General features: G+C 35.6%; 1 long non-coding RNA gene across 1 annotated transcript; it reads left to right on the forward strand.

Annotated features, from left to right (window-relative positions):
- Window positions 1–2,476: 2,476 nt before the first annotated feature.
- LOC104655741 lies at window positions 2,477–20,306 on the forward strand. Its single transcript, XR_747014.2, has 2 exons — window positions 2,477–2,598; window positions 19,512–20,306. It is a non-coding gene; the product is annotated as an uncharacterized LOC104655741 (long non-coding RNA).
- The last annotated feature ends 2,136 nt before the right edge of the window (window positions 20,307–22,442 follow it).

Raw genomic sequence — 22,442 nt, forward strand, 5'->3', positions numbered from 1 at the left:
CATTACATTTTCAACTTGGATTTCAAGAGAGTAGACAAATACAGCCTATACAATGAATGTTATTGAGTCAATTCAGAATCCACATGGGAAAAAAAATCAAACTAGGTCCAAAATTAATGCTTATTAATGTGTATTAAAAATCCATTGCCAAAAGCACATTTTCAAAGGCAATGCGGAAACACACTGTTACAACTTTAGATAGGATTTCTTCAATGAAAAAATAATAAATGTATGAAAGGACATTAACATAAATTCAACTGCATTAAAATCAAGTGCTTTGGCTCCTGAGGGACCCAGAAATATTGACTTCTGAACTATTCATTGTGGTTGTTAACTAAGAAAAATATATTTTATTGTGTCTCTGCCAGGCTTTGGTATCAGGATGATGTTGGCCTCATAAAATGAGTTAGGGAGGATTCCCTCTTTTTCTATTGATTGGAATAGTTTCAGAAGGAATGGTACCAGCTCCTCCTTGTACCTCTGGTAGAATTCAGCTGTGAATCCATCTGGTCCTGGACTTTTTTTGGTTGGTAGGTTATTAATTATTGCCTCAATTTCAGAGCCTGCTATTGGTCTATTCAGGGATTCAACTTCTTCCTGGTTTAGTCTTGGAAGAGTGTAAGTGTCCAGGAAATTATCCATTTCTTCTAGATTTTCTAGTTTATTTGCGTAGAGGTGTTTATAGTATTCTCTGATGGTAGTTTGTATTTCTGTGGGGTCAGTGGTGATATCCCCTTTATCATTTTTTATTGTGTCTATTTGATTCCTCTCTCTTTTCTTCTTTATTAGTCTTGCTAGCGGTCTGTCAATTTTGTTGATCTTTTCAAAAAACCAACTCCTGGATTCATTGATTTTTTGGAGGTTTTTTGTGTCTCTATCTCCTTTAGTTCTGCTCTGATCTTAGTTATTTCTTGCCTTCTGCTAGCTTTTGAATGTGTTTGCTCTTGCTTCTCCAGTTCTTTTAATTGTGATGTTAGAGTGTCAATTTTAGATCTTTCCAGCTTTCTCTTGTGGGCATTTAGTGCTATAAATTTACCTCTACACACTGCTTTAAATGTGTCCCAGAGATTCTGGTATGTTGTATCTTTGTTCTCATTGGTTTCAAAGAACATCTTTATTTCTGCCTTCATTTCGTTATGTACCCAGTAGTCATTCAGGAGCAGGTTGTTCAGTTTCCATGTAGTTGAGCGGTTTTGATTGAGTTTCTTAGTCCTGAGTTCTAGTTTGATTGCACTGTGGTCTGAGAGACAGTTTGTTATAATTTCTGTTCTTTTACATTTGCTGAGGAGTGCTTTACTTCCAATTATGTGGTCAGTTTTGGAATAAGTACGATGTGGTGCTGAGAAGAATGTATATTCTGTTGATTTGGGGTGGAGAGTTCTATAGATGTCTATTAGGTCTGCTTGCTGCAGAGATGAGTTCAATTCCTGGATATCCTTGTTAACTTTCTGTCTCGTTGATCTGTCTAATGTTGACAGTGGAGTGTTGAAGTCTCCCATTATTATTGTATGGGAGTCTAAGTCTCTTTGTAAGTCTCTAAGGACTTGCTTTATGAATTTGGGTGCTCCTGTATTGGGTGCATATATATTTAGGATAGTTAGCTCTTCCTGTTGAATTGATCCCTTTACCATTATGTAATGGCCTTCTTTGTCTCTTTTGATCTTTGATGGTTTAAAGTCTATTTTATCAGAGACTAGGATTGCAACCCCTGCTTTTTTTTGTTCTCCATTTGCTTGGTAGATCTTCCTCCATCCCTTTATTTTGAGCCTATGTATGTCTCTGCATGTGAGATGGGTCTCCTGAATACAGCAGATTGATGGGTCTTGACTCTTTATCCAGTTTGCCAGTCTGTGTCTTTTAATTGGAGCATTTAGTCCATTCACATTTAAGGTTAATATTGTTATGTGTGAACTTGATCCTGCCATTATGATATTAACTGGTTATTTTGCTCGTTAGTTGATGTCCATCTGTGACAGACTGGATTAAGAAAATGTGGTACATATACACCATGGAATATTATGCAGCCATAAAAAAGGATGAGTTTGCGTCCTTTGTAGGGACATGGATGCAGCTGGAAACCATCATTCTTAGCAAACTATCACAAGAACAGAAAACCAAACACCGCATGTTCTCACTCATAGGTGGGAACTGAACAATGACATCACTTGGACTCGGGAAGGGGAACATCACACATCGGGGCCTGTCATGGGGAGGGGAGAGGGGGGAGGGATTGCATTGGGAGTTATATCTGATATAAATGATGAATTGATGGGTGCTGACGAGTTGATGGGTGCAGCACACCAACATGGCACAAGTATACATATGTAACAAACCTGCACGTTATGCACATGTACCCTAGAACTTAAAGTATAATAATAAAAAAAAAGCTACAATAAAAAAAAGAAAAATATATTTTACACCTATCAAATAAAAACTTATTTTGTCTTTTATGTGAAGTCTGTTCCTTCTTCCCTAGAGACCTTGAAGACCTGTTGTTTAAGAAGGAGAAACTGAAGAGCGAGAAAGGAAGTGAGAGCCAGCAGTCCGGACAGAGCCAGGCCTGAGATGGGAGAAAGGGAGACAGTTTGTGAAGGGGAAGTAAGACAGTGGTTCTGAAAGATACTGAGTCCTGAAAATGGAAAGAAAGCTTTGGTTATGCCCAGATGCTGTTAAATGGTAGTGAAGGACGCTTGGAAAGAGCAAGTTTGAAGAATGTAATTATAGAAAAATAGAGAGGTGCCCTGCTAGTGCTTGGAGTCTTACTCCATTTAATAATTGGTTACATATATTGACAAACTGATTCCCAGAGAAAGAACTTACTGTAAGTTAGAAGGAGGGGTATCATAATCACAAATGATGTAAAGCAGACCTCTATGTTCAATGGCTCATTAGTTAACCATAGGTATGTTTGTTAATCAGCACAAGAATCTACTCTAGAAACACATATTGAATGTGATGTATTAGGAGATTTGGGGATTATATAATTAAAATATTTATACCTTCAGGCTTAAGGTATATCTCTTAAGGAGATTCATTCTTTTGAAGATCTCTCTGCTTTTTATGTTCTCACACTTGTAGAGTTTATTACTGCTTTTTTTTTTTTTTGAGATGGAGTCTGGCTCTGTCTCCCAGACTGGAGTGCAGTGGCACAATCTTGGCTTGCTGCAACCCCCACGTCCCAGGTTCACGCAATTCTCCTGCCTCAGCCTCCTGAGTAGCTGGGATTACAGGCGTGCGCCACCACGCCCAGCTAATTTTTATATTTTTAGTAGAGATGGGGTTTCACCATGTTGCTCAGGATGATCTCGAACTCCTGACCTCGTGATCTGCCCGCCTCTATTACTGCTTTATAGCAATGCAACTTTATCCTAAAATCTTCCCAAGTTTGACTCCTTTTGTGTAATCCCCCAGAAGCATCGTTGGATCCTAGGTTAGGCACCAGGTTGGAAGTATGGAACAGAAGGATGCTTGGGCCTCACCTATTCTGACTGGTTAAATGGGGAGCCTTCCCTTAGATAATTTAACAAAAATCAATTGGACATTAGCTAAATGGACAAGAACAGGTGGACGGAACACAAAAGGGAATTCTATAAACACATTTACAAGATTGAGAAGTATCTTTTTGTCTTGTTTTAAGAGAGGTATTGCTATGTTGCACCGCCTGGCCTGCTTGAGCAACACAGCAATGCATCTATGGGCTCAAGCAGTCTTCCCACCTCAGGTCTCAAATAACTGGAACTGCAGGAATGTGCCTCTGTGCCTGGCTAAGGTTTCGAGTTTTGCTACTATATTTTGTCATTCTTGTATCTAATTACAAGAAATTTATTGGTAAATATAGGTAAATATTAGGAACACTAATACTGCTCCGATGTTCGTCACGTGTTTCTCTGTATAGTATTAACTAAGCAGCACTGGGAAAAATGTATTAATCGCTGCTTTGTATGACATGCTTGATATTATAAAAATCCCCGTTAAAAAAGAAAAATACATGCCTCCAGTATCCCAGAGGACTTAACAGGTTTATGGCTTGCTTCCTAGTTTGAAAAATACTGACCTAAAGAACTAAATTATTATTCTTTTAAAATGTGTTTCCACAGGAAGTTATCATTAAAAATGGAAAAAAAAATCTGTATAGTTTAATACTTTATTTTGTATCAAAGAACAAATTTTAAAACATCCTCAAAGACATCGTGAACTATTTATAAATCTTCATGAAACTTCATGAAAACTAGTTTGCCTTATTCTCCATTTAAAAATTTCAGCTATCAGTATTAGATATCCAAGGTCTCCTTAGTGACCTAGAAGTGTGGTGAGCATGATAGACTGATTCCAGACAATTCAGATCTAGTTTCCTATTTCACAGGTGGATATTTCAGCCTATATAACAGCTCCGTTTTAAATTAATGGATATATTTTTGGTAGTAAATGAAAGGCTCAATTTTAATTCACCTAATAGTCTCCTTAATGATATTTAATTAGGACATCTGTTAAGGGTACCTGATCGTACATTCTTCATTTGGGTTTCCCCATTAAATTAGCACTACTATTATTTCACTCTTTTATTAGAAGCTTACTAATGGGGCTACATATTTGTGTATGTGTATATATATACACTCTAGGTGTGTGTGTGTGTGTATATATATATATATATAAAGCTCTAAGACACTTTTTTTTTTTTTTTTTTTTTATTATACTTTAAGTTCTAGGGTACATGTGCATAACGTGCAGGTTTGTTACATATGTATACTTATGCCATGTTGGTGTGCTGCACCCATCAACTCGTCAGCACCCATCAATTCATCATTTATATCATGTATAACTCCCCAATGCAATCCCTCCCTCCTCCCCCCTCCCCCCTCCCCATGATAGACCCCAGTGTGTGATGTTCCCCTTCCCGAGTCCAAGTGATCTCATTGTTCAGTTCCCACCTATGAGTGAGAACATGCGGTGTTTGGTTTTCTCTTCTTGTGATAGTTTGCTAAGAATGATGGTTTCCAGCTGCATCCATGTCCCTACAAAGGACGCAAACTCATCCTTTTTTATGGCTGCATAGTATTCCATGGTGTATATGTGCCACATTTTCTTGACTGGATTAAGAAAATGTGGCACATAGACACTTTTATAATACTAGAATATGCTTCCTGATTAGGTTGAACAGTGATTCTTTTTCATGTTAATAATTGGATTGACCTTATTAAGAACTTAGAATCTCCTATTCCCTTTTCTCAGAAAAATCTCTAAATTGGAGGACCTCTACAGAAGTTCTATCATTAGCTAGATATATCAGCTGACAATGATTCAGTGATCAAAGTGATGATGTGATAAAGATGCAAATATTTGATGGTGTTTTTTCCCAAGAATTCTACTTTGCATCAATATTACAGTGATGTGACTTTGAAATATACTCTTAAGAAATTAATTATCCCTGTAGATATTATACATGTTTTACTTCTGATAGTTGTTTTCTATAGTCTGGCAAATTATTATAAAATAGAAGATTTCAAATTGAAGTTCTGTATTTTTTAATCACATAAAACTACCATAGGAATGTTTTCATTTCTAAATATATACCTAACTCCAATGTGTATCTGCTTTTCCAGGGAACATTGATTATAAATTCAGCCTTAGTCCAACCTACATATGTATCTAGTTCTCCCAACTAATTTTATAGGCCTTCGGAATTATTCTATTTATTAACTACTCCCTCATGTAAGTGAAGTTTATTAGGCAACAATTTAACTCATTCTGGTCACTGGCTTATCAGTTCTTTGATTTAATAGTATTACACAAATATCACATAATCTAATATTATCATATTTTCTATAAATCTATAGAACCAAACCAAACAAGACACAAAATCTAAAGAAGAATGATGAGAGAAATGCTATTTGTTAAAACGTCTATGGAATGTCTTCTTTGTGTAAAATGTGACAAATAAATTCAGGAAACAAATTATAATATCTCAAATAATCAAACTATAGGAACACTTAGAAAAAACAGGTGGGTCACATTTAATTACTGATATATATAAAAATGCTCATAACAATCAGGAAGAAATTATTATAATTTCTGGAAAAAAAAGGCTTTGGGCTGAACATAGTAATAATTCAATAGCCTTCCTGAATTGGTATGCATTTAGAGAAAAGGTTTTAAAATTATGAGAAAATGCAGTGGCGTGTATTTGCTAGCATTAATAGTGTTAGTAATAATGCTGATTTATACAGATTGTATTAAACAAATAAATATAATGTATTTAACAATCCTCCCATTAAAAAGTGGGATATATTTCTGTTCTTCTTGAATTTGGTCTTGCCTATGACTTCTCTGATACTAAGGTAAAATGGAAAGAGTGGTACACCATTTCTGGAAATAGCCTTTTTGAAGAGTGGCAGTTCCCATGCTGGTCTCAAGCCTAGAGATGTCATGTAGAGAATACGACTGCTCTATTAGAGAACCCTCATGAAGCAGCTCAGAAACTACATGGAGGGAGAGAGATAGCAGTCAGGGGTACCTTTCCCATCAAGGTAGCAAGCCTGTCAGTGGAATCATCTTGACCAATGTGGCCCTGCCCCCAACTATCAGCAGAAAACCATTTAACACCAGACAGAACAAGGAAATTGACAAGACCCTCCTCAATTTCTAACCCACAAGATCATAAGAATACATTCACCATAGTTTTAAACTCCTAAATTCAGGATGACATGTTAAGTGGCAATCGAAACTAGAACAGGATGTTTTATCAGTGCAACATGTTGTACTTTAAAATTAAGTGATGTATGCTGTTAGTTTTCATCCAAACAACAGATTATGAAAACTCTGCAGTGAGAAAATTTGCTGCCATTTCCATGCAGGCAAACTTTGAGGCACAAATTGACCAAAAGTGGCCCAGAAAATACAGAATCTGTCTTCTTAAGTGAATACTGTTACTTAGAATGTGACTGAACAAGCACAAGATTCGATATATGGCATCTTTTAATATTTATAGTTATATGAAAGTTTCTCTACGTGCCAGTAATTTATGCTATTTTCTTAATCTTTACCAAAGTTGTGTTTATTTTAAACTGAAAATAAGAACTGATTAAAATCTTTTTGAGAAATGGAAAAATTTCCCTTACCAGTACGTTAATGTAAGAACACGGTGATGGCTCTAAAGAAATCAGTTATGAAGGAATAACTGTTCTATGGCAGGCAAAACAGTACATGGAGTAATACAAAATAAAAAATATGTTTTCAACCATAAAGTATAATCTATTGTACCTGAAATAATATAAGATTCCAGGATAAATGAAACACTTCAAGAAAAATCAATTGAACTTGACAAATTTTGAAGATATTTCAAGAACTGATATTTTTCAAGTTGACAATCTTTTTTATAAAGTAGAAAAATTAGCAACATTTTAGCCAAATACAGATCTCCTGCAAGTGTCCTGGAAAATAAGTGAATAATGAATTATTTTTAGGAGAGCAATCATGGTAATTTTCTTCACGAGCTAAAAATTGTAATCACTGTTGATGTGATACAAGGAGCTATGACTCAGAATTCTTACATTAATTTTCTTTATTTGGTTGAGAAATAGGTAAGATAAAAAGGTAGCAGCTACCAGGATAAAAGCTGATGAGGGTCATTGGGAGTTGCACAGCACTGCAGAGACAAAAATTACAACTCTTGGCTCACAGGGCAGACAACCTTGAGAGTGAAGATGCCAAAGTTGGCAAGTATAGCCATGGAAGCCCAATATTTGGTGCCACGTTTCCCTCAGTGTATCTGCAAATTTCTCAGAGCCTAGAGGCTGAGAAGCCTAACAGAAAGCAGCAGATGAGTCTAAGAAGCTAATTAGAGTTTTCACTGGGCTCAAAATGCATGGGAGGAAAAAAAAGAACGTTCAGTGCCCAGAAATGAGTAAATTATGAAAAGTAGATTAGAAGGAAAATCTAAAAGAAAACAGAAGAGATAGATGGAACATAGCGCAAATTTGGAATCCAACAAAAGCAACCATGAGAGAATAGATCAGAAACACTATCTGATCATGATCAATAAGTTTCTAAAACATCTGAACAATATCAAGTCCCAGAGTCACAAAGGGCCACAAACTAAAGCAAGGTCACAGATCTATGGCAACACCGATGGTGGTGCCTAGGAATGGGGCTGGAAATGGGAAGTGACTGCAAATGAGGGATTTCTTTGAGGTAATAGCAATGTTCTAAACCTGAATTCCAGCATGAGCTGCACAACTCCCTAAGTTTACTAAAAATCATTGAGTTGTACATGAAAATCAGTGTATTTACTGTATGCAAATTGTGCCTTGATAAACTAAATAAATAAATAATAAATAAATAAATATGAAGAAAACCACATCTAGAAATATTGAGTGAGATGCTGCAAAAGAACAAAGAGAAAGAGGAGATATTTAAAGCATCCAGGCTGGGTGTGGTAGCTTACATCTATACTTCCAGTGCCATGGAAGGCTGAGGTGGGAGGATCACTTGAGGTCAAGAATTCAAGATCAGCCTGAGCAACATAAAGAGATCCTTATCTCTACAAGCAATAACAACAACAACAACAACAACAACAACAACAACAAAAACAGGAACAAAGAAATGAAGATACCATACCTTCATTTAAAAAAAAAAACAAAAAACTACTAACCACTGTCTTATAAATATATAAATATATAACTAAAGGAAAATAAAAAAGTAAAAAAAATTCACTTTTTCTTCTCTCTCTCTCTTTTTTTTTTTTTTTTTTAGATGGAGTCTCACTCTGTCGCCCAGGCGAGTGCAGTGGCGCTATCTCGGCTCACTGCAAGCTCCGCCTCCCGGGTTCACGCCATTCTCCTGCCTCAGCCTCCCGAGTAGCTGGGACTACAGGCACCTACCACCACGTCCGGCTAATTTTTTTTTTGCATTTTTAGTAGAGATGGGGTTTCACCGTGTTAGTTCGGATGGTCTCGATCTCCTAACCTCGTGATCCGCCCACCTTGGCCTCCCAAAGTGCTGGGATTACAGGCGTGAGCCACCGCGCCCTGCCGACTTTTTCTTTATTTATTCAAAATAAAATATCTGAAAGAAAAAAAAGAATAAAAGTGGAACTTAAAGAGCATTGAAAATGAATATTAGATGATAGATCTAAACACACTATATTTGTCATTACATTAACAATAAATGGATTAAATACTTTAATTAAAAAGCAGATCGTCAGATTGAATTTTAAAACCTGTCGTATGTGAATTGTATACATTTTAATAATCAGGGTACGAAAAGGATGAAAGTTATGACTGGAGTAAGAAATACTATGCAAACATTAGCTTAAATATGGTTAATATATTACAGCTGAGATTATAAATGGGCTCAACAGTTTTAGCATACAATAGATCACTAATAATAATATATACACTTTTTAAATATCCTCTGACCTGGAAATTTTACTTCTAGGAAATTATCATGTAAAAATAGACGAAAATTAAGCAGGAGAATGTTCTTTACAGCATTATTTACAATAATATTTTTAAGTTGGAAACAATCTTGTCAATCTTGTCACATAAAGTTAAGTAATTTGTATACATTTATAAATGAATACCTGCATGTAACAGGTCATACTCTGCAGTTATTTAAAGAATAAAATAGATTTCCACATACAGATGGGAAAATGCATATGCAATGCACTTTTTAAAAAAACTTTGGGATAATTCAGAGAGCATATTCTTATATTTTACAACAAAATATGTGTCTGTAAATGGATATAAAAATCCAGGACACTACTACCCACCTGCTCATTAATAATAGTGATTTCTTACAAATAAGATGACAAATAATCATAATTTTTTTACTATTACTTAAGAGTTAAATATTTTATAATAATAAATATCAAGGAATAGATTAAAGTAGAATTCATGCTGTAATATCATACCAGAATAGAATTTGTGCCATACTGATACTTCTGGAGTACTGAAATCAAGTATCAAAATAATATCAAATGCAAAGGACATTTTATTGCAACTTCTTAGGGATGACATTAGTTGAATTTTAAGAATGATGTGTTAGGTTCAATTTATAAATCACTGTTAGATAATCCTTAATCCACCTGTGTGTAGCAATCTAGAAAATAACATCAGATGTAAAGCCAATAGGTAGATTTATTGTCAAAGTCTCTTTGCTTAGTGGAGTGCTTGAAAATTTCTTGGTAAACTTGTCCAAGGGTATTTTATTGCTTTTTTAAAAAATTACGTCATTATGTTTGCATGCACTAATAAAAGAGCAGCTGTGTTCCCTTCAGATCCACAGTGAATGAACATGCAGTGTGGAAGGACTGAAGTAGACTCTGTGGTAGAATAAGTGATGAACTATACAAACTGAAGCCAAGAAGCAAAATGTTTCATCAAGACCCTGGCCAGAAATAAGGACTGCATAATTTTTAAGAGCACCAAGTACTCCAATAACGACTCATCCTTGAGGCTGGTAGAAAAATCAATTCCATTAGTGTGTATACTCCCAGAAAAGTGCCCCGTGAGAACCATGTGAAGTAGGTTTCATAGCAATACAACTTCTCTTAGCAGGGCCCTCGGAGTTAGTCAATAATTTATCATTACATGAACTGAGCTTGGGAAAATCATATTAAACCTAAGCAAATAAGGAACAGAGTTTGATCTGACTCTTGTCACTCATTAATCTGGAATTGATTTTTGGGTCAGACACCAAATTTTAAGTGGTTGTATGTGTTGTTACTCAGATATGTTGTTTTCATTTGGTGTCCCAATGAATCGTAGAGGCATGAACCTTGGCTTAGAATATTTGCATTTGCTAAGATGAAAGTCAAACCATTCAACTTTACAGAACAAAGGGAAGTTAAGGGCAGAAACAAGAGTAGTGGGAGTTTGCTTCTTGCATGAGACACTGCTTGAGTATTGCACTGGAGGATATGGAAAGGTTCCTTAATCAAGTGCCTCAAACAGCAAGTCTGAACTTCTTCATTAATGTCAGAGGACAGAAAAGTTACCCTTATCTTAGCCTGTTATGTTGATATAAGAAATTCACACACAGAATTTTCCAAATTCGATAGGTTTTTGAATTATGAGACATTTAAATTCTTATTTTAAATACATTTGCCAGTGAAATTACCCATGACTGTAAGCATGATTTCAAGCTAACTGTAACAGGAATAAAACCCTACATTACATTTTAATAAGGTAGTAGCAATCTTGAGTTATTAAGAAGTGTTGTATATGCTGCACACTGTTAGAAATATGTTAGCATGGTATTGTTGGCCACCCACGGATTATCACACAGATAAGGGCATGCTAGGGACCTTCAGAAGCAAATGTTCACTTCATGTTACGCTCACAAAGTTTTGAGACTGTAAAACGTACGGCACAATTTGACGTATATGGCCACTGTCGGTGACACCAATGGGTTATATAAACTGCATTTACTTCCAGTGAAAAAAGTAAACTACCACGCTGATGAAGATAGCAGAGCAGACCTTAGAACACTACCCTAGAACTAAATGTATGAGCCTGTGGCATGCTAGTGGATCCCCTGAACACACTAAACCTTTGATTAAAGATTTGTAAGAAGAAAATAATAAACTAATTTCCAGAACTATATATATATTTACATTGGAAAGAAAATGAAATGGAAAATAAAATAAGCAACAGCTTCAAATTTATATAATTACGTTTATTTGAAACCTTTTTTCAAAAGCCAAGCAATGCTCAGCACAGAGAATTAGAATTCAGACAAAACCATGTTCAGTATTAGTTTGTAAAATCTAAAATGTGATTAGGACAAGAGGTTAGTACTGGGAAATAATTTCTACTAGTCATAGTGAATAAAACTGTGCAATTTTAGTAAAAATGAAACTAGTGGAGATCTTTTTACATATTTATAAATGTCTGTGAACACTGGGGCATCCAGTTTCTCCATCATTGCATTAGAAGCAGTGTAATTCAATGGTAAGAATATGCACCCCAGAGTCAGAGAAAGACCTGGATTGAGGTTTTGACTCCGTTGTATATTCACTTTGGAAAAGTATTCAATCTCTCTGAACCTTGTGATTACCTCATGTAAAACTTAGTATTAAAAATAAAAAAAAGTAATTGGATTGGTCAATATTAAAGATAGTGTCGTGTATAATTCACATCAATAATTTTGCACTATAGGATGTTGAATTAAATGTCTCCTAAAACTGCCACCTTATATATTTTAAGTTCACCTCAAAGGTTTCTCTGTACACAGTGAACTGTAACCTAAATGGAGGTGTAAGCAGACCGTAACTGAGGTTGTGCCAATCACTGAACTTCGGCCAATCAGAAGGGACCACCCTTTCAAGCTGTGTTTCAACAAGGGAAAGGCTGAGCTGTCACCAATTATTCTATGTGACTTTTCGCATTTCCTGTCCATGAATCCTCTTCCACCACATGGCTGTACCGGAGTCTCTCTGAGCCTACTCTGGTTCCAGAAGCTGCCGGATGGGTGAAGTGTTCTTTGCTCAGTTAATCTCTGTTAAATTTAATTTGGCTAAGGATTTCCTTTTACAAGGTCAATGTAAAACCCCTAAGCTGGGACCACGTACTTTTACATGGTTCAATATTGACAGGGGGGAAGCCCACAGACAGAAGGACCCAGATCTCAATGTAGGGTTTGGGCTTTGCCTCTCAATGAAACGAATCTACAGGTTTTTGAATGAAGATTTGATATTAATCGGATTACATTAAAAACAGATTTCACTAACTTTTTCATTCTGAGTATGCTAGAGGGAGGGAGGAGGGAAAAGGCAGAACCATGGAGATTCTTTAAAAGCTATTTCCCAAAAATCTTTAGCTCACAGGACAATGGGAATAGGAAAAGTGACATAAAGACATCATATTTAAATATATTTTGAAAGACATCAGGGTTTTCTGATGGATTGGATGTGAACTGTCTGAAAAAGAGATAAATAAGAACAACTCTAATTATTTGACACTCTAATTAAAAGGATATAATTTTCATCAATTTAATCAGGAAAAGCTGCAGGTGAAACATTTTTTTTTTTTTTTTTTGACGGAATCTCACTCTGTTGCCCTGGCTGGAATGCAGTGGAGAGATCTCAGCTCACTACAACCACTGCCACCCGGGTTCAAGAGATTCTCCTGCCTCAGCCTCCCGAGTAGCTGAAATTACAGGCGCCTGCCACCATGCCAGGCTAATTATTGTAGTTTTAGTAGAGATGAGGTTTCACCATCTTGGCCAGGCTGGTCTTGAGCTCCTGAACTTGTGATCCACCCGCCTTGGCCTCCCGAAGTGTTGGGATTACAGGCGTGAGCCACCACGCCTGGCCGGTGAAGCAGATTTATGAGGAAAGACCAGAAACTCAATTCTGGAGAGGTAAAGAATGAAATGTCTATCTATGAGAATGAAGTTAGGAACGTCAGGTGTACAGATAACCTTTTCAGACTTTCGAGAGAGTGGTGGGCTGATGAGATGTACTTGGCAATCATCAGCATGAACATGACATTTAAAGCCATCGCTAGGCTCCCCAAGGTCAGCATCCAGAGGAGAGCTCAGCAACAAAGACAAAAGCGATCAGTGAGGTATGAGGGAAACCAAAGCAGCACAACAGAAAGGAATCCTAGAGATGCAAGTATATTGAGGAAGAAACGACATTCTACTGGGTCAAATATGCTGTTCATTGGTGCAATGCATTAAGAATTGTTGAGTGAAGTGGAAAATGTCGCATATGAAAGTTATCAGTAACTGATAACATGATGACAAACATGGCTTCAGAGAAGTGGTGGAAAAGAGTCCTGACTGCAGTGGGTTTGAGAGAGAATGAGGAATAGAAAATAGAAGAAAGCAAATATAGATACCTACCTGTGGTAAAGCATGTTTTTGTTTGTTTTTACAGAAGCAGATAAGTGCTGTTGTTTCATTATGTGGAGGAGCTGGCAGATTGTTTATAAGCTAAAAGGAGTAAACTCATAAGGAAGAGAAAATTATTGAGGTAGGTAACAAATAGATAAGTGAATATTTTTTTCTAATTGTTTATTATGGAAATTTTGAAAGAAAGAAAGTAAAGAGAATATTATAGTGAACACCCACATATCTAGAAACCAGCTTTAATAATTGTGAACATGCTTTCAATCTTTTTACTAATCACCCCACTTGTTTTTATTGTGTTTACTTATTTATGTATTTTAATTAATTTTTGCTGCAGGATTTAAAAGCAAATTCCAGATATCACACCACTTCTCCACTGAAGCCAATATGTTGTCCTAAATGAAAATGATATTACAATTTTGCATAACAATATGGAATTAACCTAACAATTTTGACCCCAATCACTTAGTATTATTTGAATAGTATTTAATATCCGGTTCATATCTGAATGTTTCCAATTGAATCTAAATATTTTTCTTACAGCATATTTGTTTAATTCAGCACTTAAATAAGCACAAGCACTAATTTTGGTGGTTATGTCTTCTATATCTATTTTACTCTCCATTTTTTTTCTTCTTTAATCATCAAAACCAGCCCTAAAGAATATCCAACTTTCTGCATTTAGTTTATTGCTTCTTCCTAATACGAGCTAACTTGCTCCTCTATTTCTTCCAGGTGTTGCAAAAGTACAGTTAGACCTCGAAAGTTAATTAGCTAACAGTTCAATTATGTCTGTACATGATGAATTTCAGAGGCCATGCCTCACACTCCCCATTTCATCCCATTTTGAGGCACTTATGCCTATGTGGCCTCTTTTGATTCAATGCTGATATCACTGGGTAATGTGCAGTCTGAACTTTTCTCATAACGTTCCCCATCAACTCTTCACCTAATGCTTACATCATTGACTGATCCATCGAATGTGGTTTAAATTCAGTATTACATTACAGATCACAATACAGTATTTTCCTAATTTTATCATCCCTTCTGGAGTCTTTTCCAGAAATTAGGAAGTTAACCTAAAAGAAAAGTCAGAGATGTATGGCAGGGTTAATGCAAATTTTGCCAATTTTCCGAATCGTACATGGGCACCTTAGCAAACTCTGGTTGAAAACAAGGAGCTGTTTCTTTAAAAAAAAAAAAAAAAAAAAAAAAAAAAAAAAAAAAAAAACTTTATCAATGCAAGGATTTTAGATCTATTTAATGCTTTCAATCTTTTTTGTTCGTGCTTAAATTCTCTCCCTTGAGTCAGAGTAAATATATTCAAGTTTTCTGCTATACATTTTCTAAAAATTAATAAACAATTCTTTGTTTAGGTTTGCGGCAAATTTGAGCAGAAAGTACAGAGTTCCCATAGCCCTCTGTCCCCACCCATGCACAGCTTCCCCTGCTGTCAACATTCCACACATCAGTGGTGCATTTGTTATAATTGATAAATCTACATGGACACATCATTGTCATCCAAAATACATAGTTCACATGAGGCTTCACTCTTGGTGCTTTACATTCTGTGGGTTTGGACAAATGTGTAATGACATAGACCACATTATAGTATACAGAGTGGTTTCACTGTCCTAAAAACCCACTGTGCTCTGCCTATTCATCTTTCTCCCCTCTGACCTCTGTCCTCCACAAATCTTTTCACTGTCTGCATAGTTTCATCTTTTCTAGAATGTCACATAGTTGGAATCATGCAGTGTGTAGACTTTTCAGATTGGCTTCTTTCACTCGGTAATATACATTGAAGTTTCCTCTACGTATTTTCTACGTATTTTCAAGGCATGTGTATTAGTGAGGGATCTCTAGAGAGAGAACCAACAGGATACATAGATGACAGATAGATAGATACATAGATAGATAGATAGATAGATAGATAGATAGATAGATAGATAGACAGACAGACAGAAGGTTGACAGCTAGATGGATGGATAAATGAATAGATAAGAGGGGATTTATTTGGAGAATTGACTCATGTGATTATGGAGGCTGAGAAGTGCCATGATAAGCCATCCGCAAGTTGGACAACCAGGAATGTCAACAGTGTGGTTCAGTCCAAGTCTAAAAGCCTCCAAACCAGGGAAGATGAGGGTGTGACTCTCAGTCTGAGGCAGAGGGCCTGAGAACCTGGGGGCTGCTGGGACAAGTCTTGAAGTCTAAAGACCAGAGAAGACTGGAGTTCTGAGCTCAGGGCCAGGAAAAGAAGGGTGCTCCGGCTCCAAAAATGAAAGAGTGAAATTGCCTTCCCTCTATCATTTTATCCTATCTGGGTCCCCAGGAAAGTGGACGGTGCCCACCCACATGAGGGAGGCTCTTTCCCACTCTGTTCAAGGACTCACATGCCAATTTTCTCCAGAAACATCCTCACAGACACACCCAGAAATAGTGCTTTACCAGCTGTCTAGATTAACTTTATCCAGTCAAGTTGACACCAAAAATTAACCATCACAGCATGATAGCTCATTTGTTTCTAATGCTGAATGATATTCCATTGTCTGGATAGACCCCAGTTTGTTTATCTATTTACATACTGATGGATATTTTGGTTGCTTACAAGTTTGGGCCAATGTGAAAAAAATGCAGCTATAAATATCTGTGTACCCATTTTTATGTGTAAGTAAATTTGCAGTTTATTTGGGTAACCTGCTATTTTTTTACACCCCACAGTAGTTTTTGATGGCTTCCAGGTAGTCCTAGGCTCATCGTGCATATTTCCCTTCCCAAATCCACAGTGAGAATCTCTCTAATCATCTTTGGTTCTGTGCAACATGAAATGAGCAGGAAACACAAACTGTGATGTCATCTCATGGCACAGTTAGACTGTCTCTCAAAATTGGCCATCAGGCCTTCTGCTATGTTCTATTCTTTCTCTTGAGCATATTATTTCTTTTCTCAAATGTATAAATTTAAATGTTTAATTTTTAGAAAAAGCAATTCAAACACACAAAAAATGACATTTCTAGTTGCCTTATGAATATTCCTAGCTCATTTTGGTCAAAATAAGATCAACATTCTGCTTTTCAATTCTTTCATGTGTCTTATTTTTATTAACTCCAAACTGTCTATTATGTGGATTCAAATCACTGTGAGTCTTCCTAGTTTATCCACCTTCATTGATGTCTATTACTTACAGAGTAAGTGCAACTGCTTAGCCTAAACCTTAAGTATTTGTCTACAACCTTAATTTATACTCCTTCTTTTGTAACATAAAAGCATAAATAAACTCTGTGATTCCTGGCAAAACAGATTCAAGCACTGAATACTTTGTGCCTCAAATGTAAACAACGTGATCGGGAAATATGACCAGACATTAAAAAACTATTTGAAAATTGTCAGTGTTCCCTTTCCACAATAAAGTGATTTTTAATGTCATTTTATTTTTATAGTACCTTTGAATCTGGAAGAACAACATATAAAACCTTAATAAATGTTAATCATTTTATACATTAAAAATGAGTTAGATATTAAGATTTGCTTGGGCAATGTGGGTGTTTCCGTGGACTATTTAGCTAAGAGTAGTAAAGGTATTTTTGACTAAAACGTGTGATCTTATTACTTGAGTGCCACACTTCATTTTATATGTAATAGGCACAGTTTAAGGTTATGCAATTCAGTAGGTCAAATTTTACTTACTCATATAAGATTCTGCATCCATAATACTTAGAGCCTTGTCTTTTCTGCAACAACAACAAAAATATGTGGGTAACATGTTAATACCAGTTCTTTGGTTGCATATCAGGATCATCTTGTATAGCTTTTAGAAATGTAGTCTGGGGGCAGTGGCTCACACATGTAATGCCTGCATTTGGGAGGCTGAACCCTGAAAATCGCTTGAACCTAGGAGACGGAGGTTATAGTCAGCGAAGATTGTGCCCCTGCACTGTAGCTTGGGTGACAGAGTGAGACTCTGTCCAAAAAAAAGAAAAGGAAAGGAAAGGAAAGGAAAGGAAAGGAAAGGAAAGGAAAGGAAAGGAAAGGAAAGGAAAGGAAAGGAAAGGAAAGGAAAGGAAAGGAAAGGAAAGGAGAAGAGAGAAAGAAAGGAAAGGAGGAAAGGAAAGGAAGGAAGGAGAAGGAAGGAAGGAAGGAAGGAAGGAAGGAAGGAAGGAAGGAAAGGGAAAGAAAGAAAAAAAAAGAGAAAGAAAGAAAGAGAGAGAGAAGAGAAAGAAAGAAAGAAAGGAAGGAAGGAAGGAAGGAAGGAAGGAGGAAGAAAAAAAAGAGAGAGGAGAGAGAGAGAGAAAGAAAGAAAGAAGAAAGAAAGAAAGAAAGAAAGAAAGAAAGAAAGAAAGAAAGAAAGGAAGGAAGGAAGGAAGGAAGGAAGAAAGATGCATAGCTGGCATAGCTGGGCCTTACTCTACAGCTACTGGATTTGATTCCCCATGGGTGGTGACAAATAATCTGTTTTAAAAAAAAATTCTAAATACTCTAGTTTTCACAGAACACTTGAAATTAAGATTTTTGAGGCAACAATTTGATATATTAAGTAGAGAAGTAATATTTTGAACATAACACAGTATCATTTCTAATTAATGGTCAAAACTTGAGGCACAATAATCACAAAAGTAACCAAACTGTTTATCACAATGTGGTTGGAAATAAGGAAAAATGTGGAAATTACCTCAGTGTCAAACTAAAAGTGATTCATTAAATGCATATTGTTCAGTGAGCTACTCAAATGCAATATAGCCATTATATGACAATTTAGATCTAAAGGCACTGACACATAAAATATCTACTGTATACATTCTGTGTGAAAAAGAAAATGCTAAGTAAAAATGTGTACCATAGAATATACATACATGTATTTTTTCTTTTTCTTGTTTCAAAGTAAAATATATGTATGTATATATAACATATATGTATTTTCTTGTATATACATAAAAAATTTAAGTCTAGGAATATATACCGTATCGGTAATGTGTATTTTTGTCTGAGTGGTAGGATTATGTGATTGTTCTTCACAATTTACTTATTTCTGGATCTCTTTTGTAGTAACTGTTTTTGTTGTTGTCATTTACTTAATGTTTTCATTTAAAAATCCACAGCCTATTAGCAAAATAATAATGAAATAATTGACATCAATGAAATATGAAGAAAGGTAAGAGAAAAGTTTCTGGGGAAACTAGAGACTCTGTTGTCAGAGAGCACAAAGCTGATAAAATGTCTAGTACTTCCAAATTGCCACTGTTAGAAGGCTGAAGTTACCCTGAGAGAATCACGGTACTTGGAGCACTGCTTTAGTACTCAATAGTACCTCGTTTACCTGCTTCCTGGTGCAAAGACCACATGTTGCCATCAGTTCATACACAGTCACCTCTGGCTTTGCCATGATCCTGAACACCACCAGCAAGCCCAGAGGATGCACGGGAAGTAAATACCAACTAAGTTGAGTGATCTAGAGTGTAGAAGAAAGGGGAGGAAAACCACCACTAAGCAAACTTCCCTTGGGAGGAACTAGTAGAAGTAACCAAATCACAGAAGTAATTCGACTGTATTAATGTTTACCATATGCTTAATTATGACCATCTCAATGAACATAAACATTCATATAGGTCAATTTCAAATGTCTAATTTCATCTTTAACGTCATTGTTTCATTTTTGGCAGATCGGTGACCTGGGCTCCTTATGTGCCTGAAAGAGTTTGAATTTCCTGTTAACTCCAAATCAATAGTATTTTCAACAAGAAATGTGCAATTGAGATCAAGTGCTGTTTAAGTGTAGCTAGGGTTTCCACAGCAGACACTTGCAGTGAACAGAGTTATGGAGCAGCAAAAGTACAGATCTAATTGGAGAAAGAGAAAAAAATGCATTGTATTTTGCTTCAATTATAAAATACCATCCTCTCAAAGGTGGTTCTAAATTACAAAGGACTTTGATTTCTCGGTAGATTCTGGGTAGAGAAGACTTCCCTTCATATTGAGGCATTAATGATGCCTTTTAGCCTGGGAAGCAATATGACTGGAGTTGTACTTTGAGAAAATTAATCAGGTTTGGTTGCAGAATGAAAGAGAAAATGAAGTCAAGAGATTGGTTTAGAGGCTCTAGCAGAAACTTAGTCATATATCGAAGTGATCAAATATCAAGAAAAACAATTCTGAACTGCATAACTTGTATAAATAATTTTCAGTGATTTTTTTTCATGGTTATGATAAAAGAACTGGATTGGCAGAAACCTTTACCCTGAATCAAGAGTTAATTTGTCTTCAAGCTCATCTTAACATCAGAACATAGGGAGCAAATGATGGGGTGACTGCCTCAGTGCTTGATTTTTAACGGTTTTGAAGAGAATAGTTACATTTCTTCTCCCAGTAAGAAATAATAAATACATTAAAAGAAACGAATTCCCTGTCCCTTTGTACACCGGTCTATTTCTTCAAAACATTAAATACTATTGATGAGAGATCACCTTTTATAATTTGTGTTCATCACAGTTCTCTTGTCAGGAAAGGCAAATGAAATGTAGTATACACTAACAACTTTTACAGAAAGGCTAAATAATCCTAAGAGAATCATGTTTTCAAGTTCGAATGTTAATAATTATGTTGTACCTTATGGTTTCGATATACATGTATGTGGTGGGATGAGACATGCTCTTAGTTTTTCATTTCATTTATTCATTTTGCAGTTTACATTATTGTCCCCTTTGAAGTAAAATGTAATAAGATGTTCTCAAATTTTACTGAGGGTTGACAGATGGCCAAGGAAAATGTTTCTTTTTATTTTTTCATCAAAATACAACTTGCATTTTAATTAACCTTCATATTCTAATAAGAACTCTTTCAGAATGCAGTCAGAAAGGGCAAATAAGTCTCTTTCATAGAAATGATAAAAATTTCCTTTAACAGACAAAGAGATTGATGGGAAAGCCATGTTTTTGCATTTGTCGCAGCTGCCGATAAACCAAGAATAAATCAAATGGGACAAGGGAGGAGCCATTTTACATATAATTCCTGGTAAGATTATCTATTTCAGCCTCCCTCTCTTCCCTTCCTCTATGGAATTTTGCATTCCCTTACTGCTTTTAATGTTACTGTCCTATTGCATATGTATTTTTACCATGCAATAACTCATATTTATTTTAAAGAACACTAGACTTGAAGTCAGTGGGTCACAAGGAATAAGGGGGTTTGGATGTGAGACCTTCTAAATATAATGTAAAGCTTATTATGATCTTTATGGTGGGTAGAGAGATGGAGGATAACAGGAAAGAAGTATTTGAACTACATTGCTGAAAGTAGCAAAAATATCAATCATTCATATATGGAAATTTGAGTAATACATTAACTACATGGTAAATTACTTGGGAAGTTTACATAGCTCACATTTTATTATACCTTCTCTATCCGATGCCGTTGAATACACGTGATGGGCCCAACAAGTTAAATAACCCAGTGAAATGTGAACATGCTCCTTGGTATTGAACTTAAATTTAGTGAAGGTCACCACTTCCAATAACATTGGAACACATATATTCTGTTGTTGCTGCCCATTAATAATTTATTTTTTCCCGTACAATGAAGTATGAAGATATCAAAATAGGTTTCATAAATGTCCTATGAACTGTTATTTCAAAGCACACAAACTATGTAAATTGGAAGTAGTAATTATATCTTCTACAACTAAATTCCTGTGTCCTACATTATCAATTCAATGGAACATTGTTTAGAACTCAAAAAGAAAATAAATAATCATGTTGTTTAATATTGGACATTCTAAACTTTATCTGAATAAAAAGAGTGAAACAGCAAATGCTAATATTTTTATCTTATTAAAAGCTAATTAAGAAATCCCTACTGAAAACTTTACATCTAAATGCCTGGTTCTTTGGAGAGACATCTGAATCAGGCTGAATTAAGAAACGAAGCATAATATTTATAGCCCTAAGAACTATGCAATGGCTCTTAAATTTGTGATTAACAGAAAATATAATAATTCTCTAAGGGGAAGAAATCATTCAAAACCAATTTTCAATTCCCCAAACATGTTATTTTTTAAAGACCCAATGAGCCATGTTGAATATTCAACTTAATTAATAATTATCACAAAGTGTACTGCTATGATGCATTCTGAGATAATTCAAAGAGGAGTTTTACCTGGCAGATGGAATAAAATTTCCATTCATTTAACTCCTAGATGTGTAAACAACATTATTAAGTCAATTTATCAAATGAATAAATACTATCATGTGTGACAGTGTGGTTAATGGAGAAATTAAATATAAAGAGTAAAATTATGCTTTAAACATGGAAATTGCATTCCCTTTGGACTGGTGTAATTGTAGCCTGGTGGTCAAGAAATACAAATCTAGAAAGAGAATGACAGAGGCTTTAACTCCATTGCTTCAGATTTTGACTTTTGGTTGTCTCAATTTATATAATATTCTGTTGCCTATCACATAACACATCGCTGTAGCTATTGTTTTTGATAGTTTCGTCTTTTAGGCTTCATACTAGTTATAAGTGGATTGCACATTACAATTGCAGTGTTGAAGTATTCTGGCGTTGTCTTCATTTTACTTATGAGTTTCATACCTTTG

This window comes from Rhinopithecus roxellana, chromosome 21, assembly GCF_007565055.1.
Source record: "Rhinopithecus roxellana isolate Shanxi Qingling chromosome 21, ASM756505v1, whole genome shotgun sequence".
Taxonomy (NCBI): Eukaryota; Metazoa; Chordata; class Mammalia; order Primates; family Cercopithecidae; genus Rhinopithecus; species Rhinopithecus roxellana.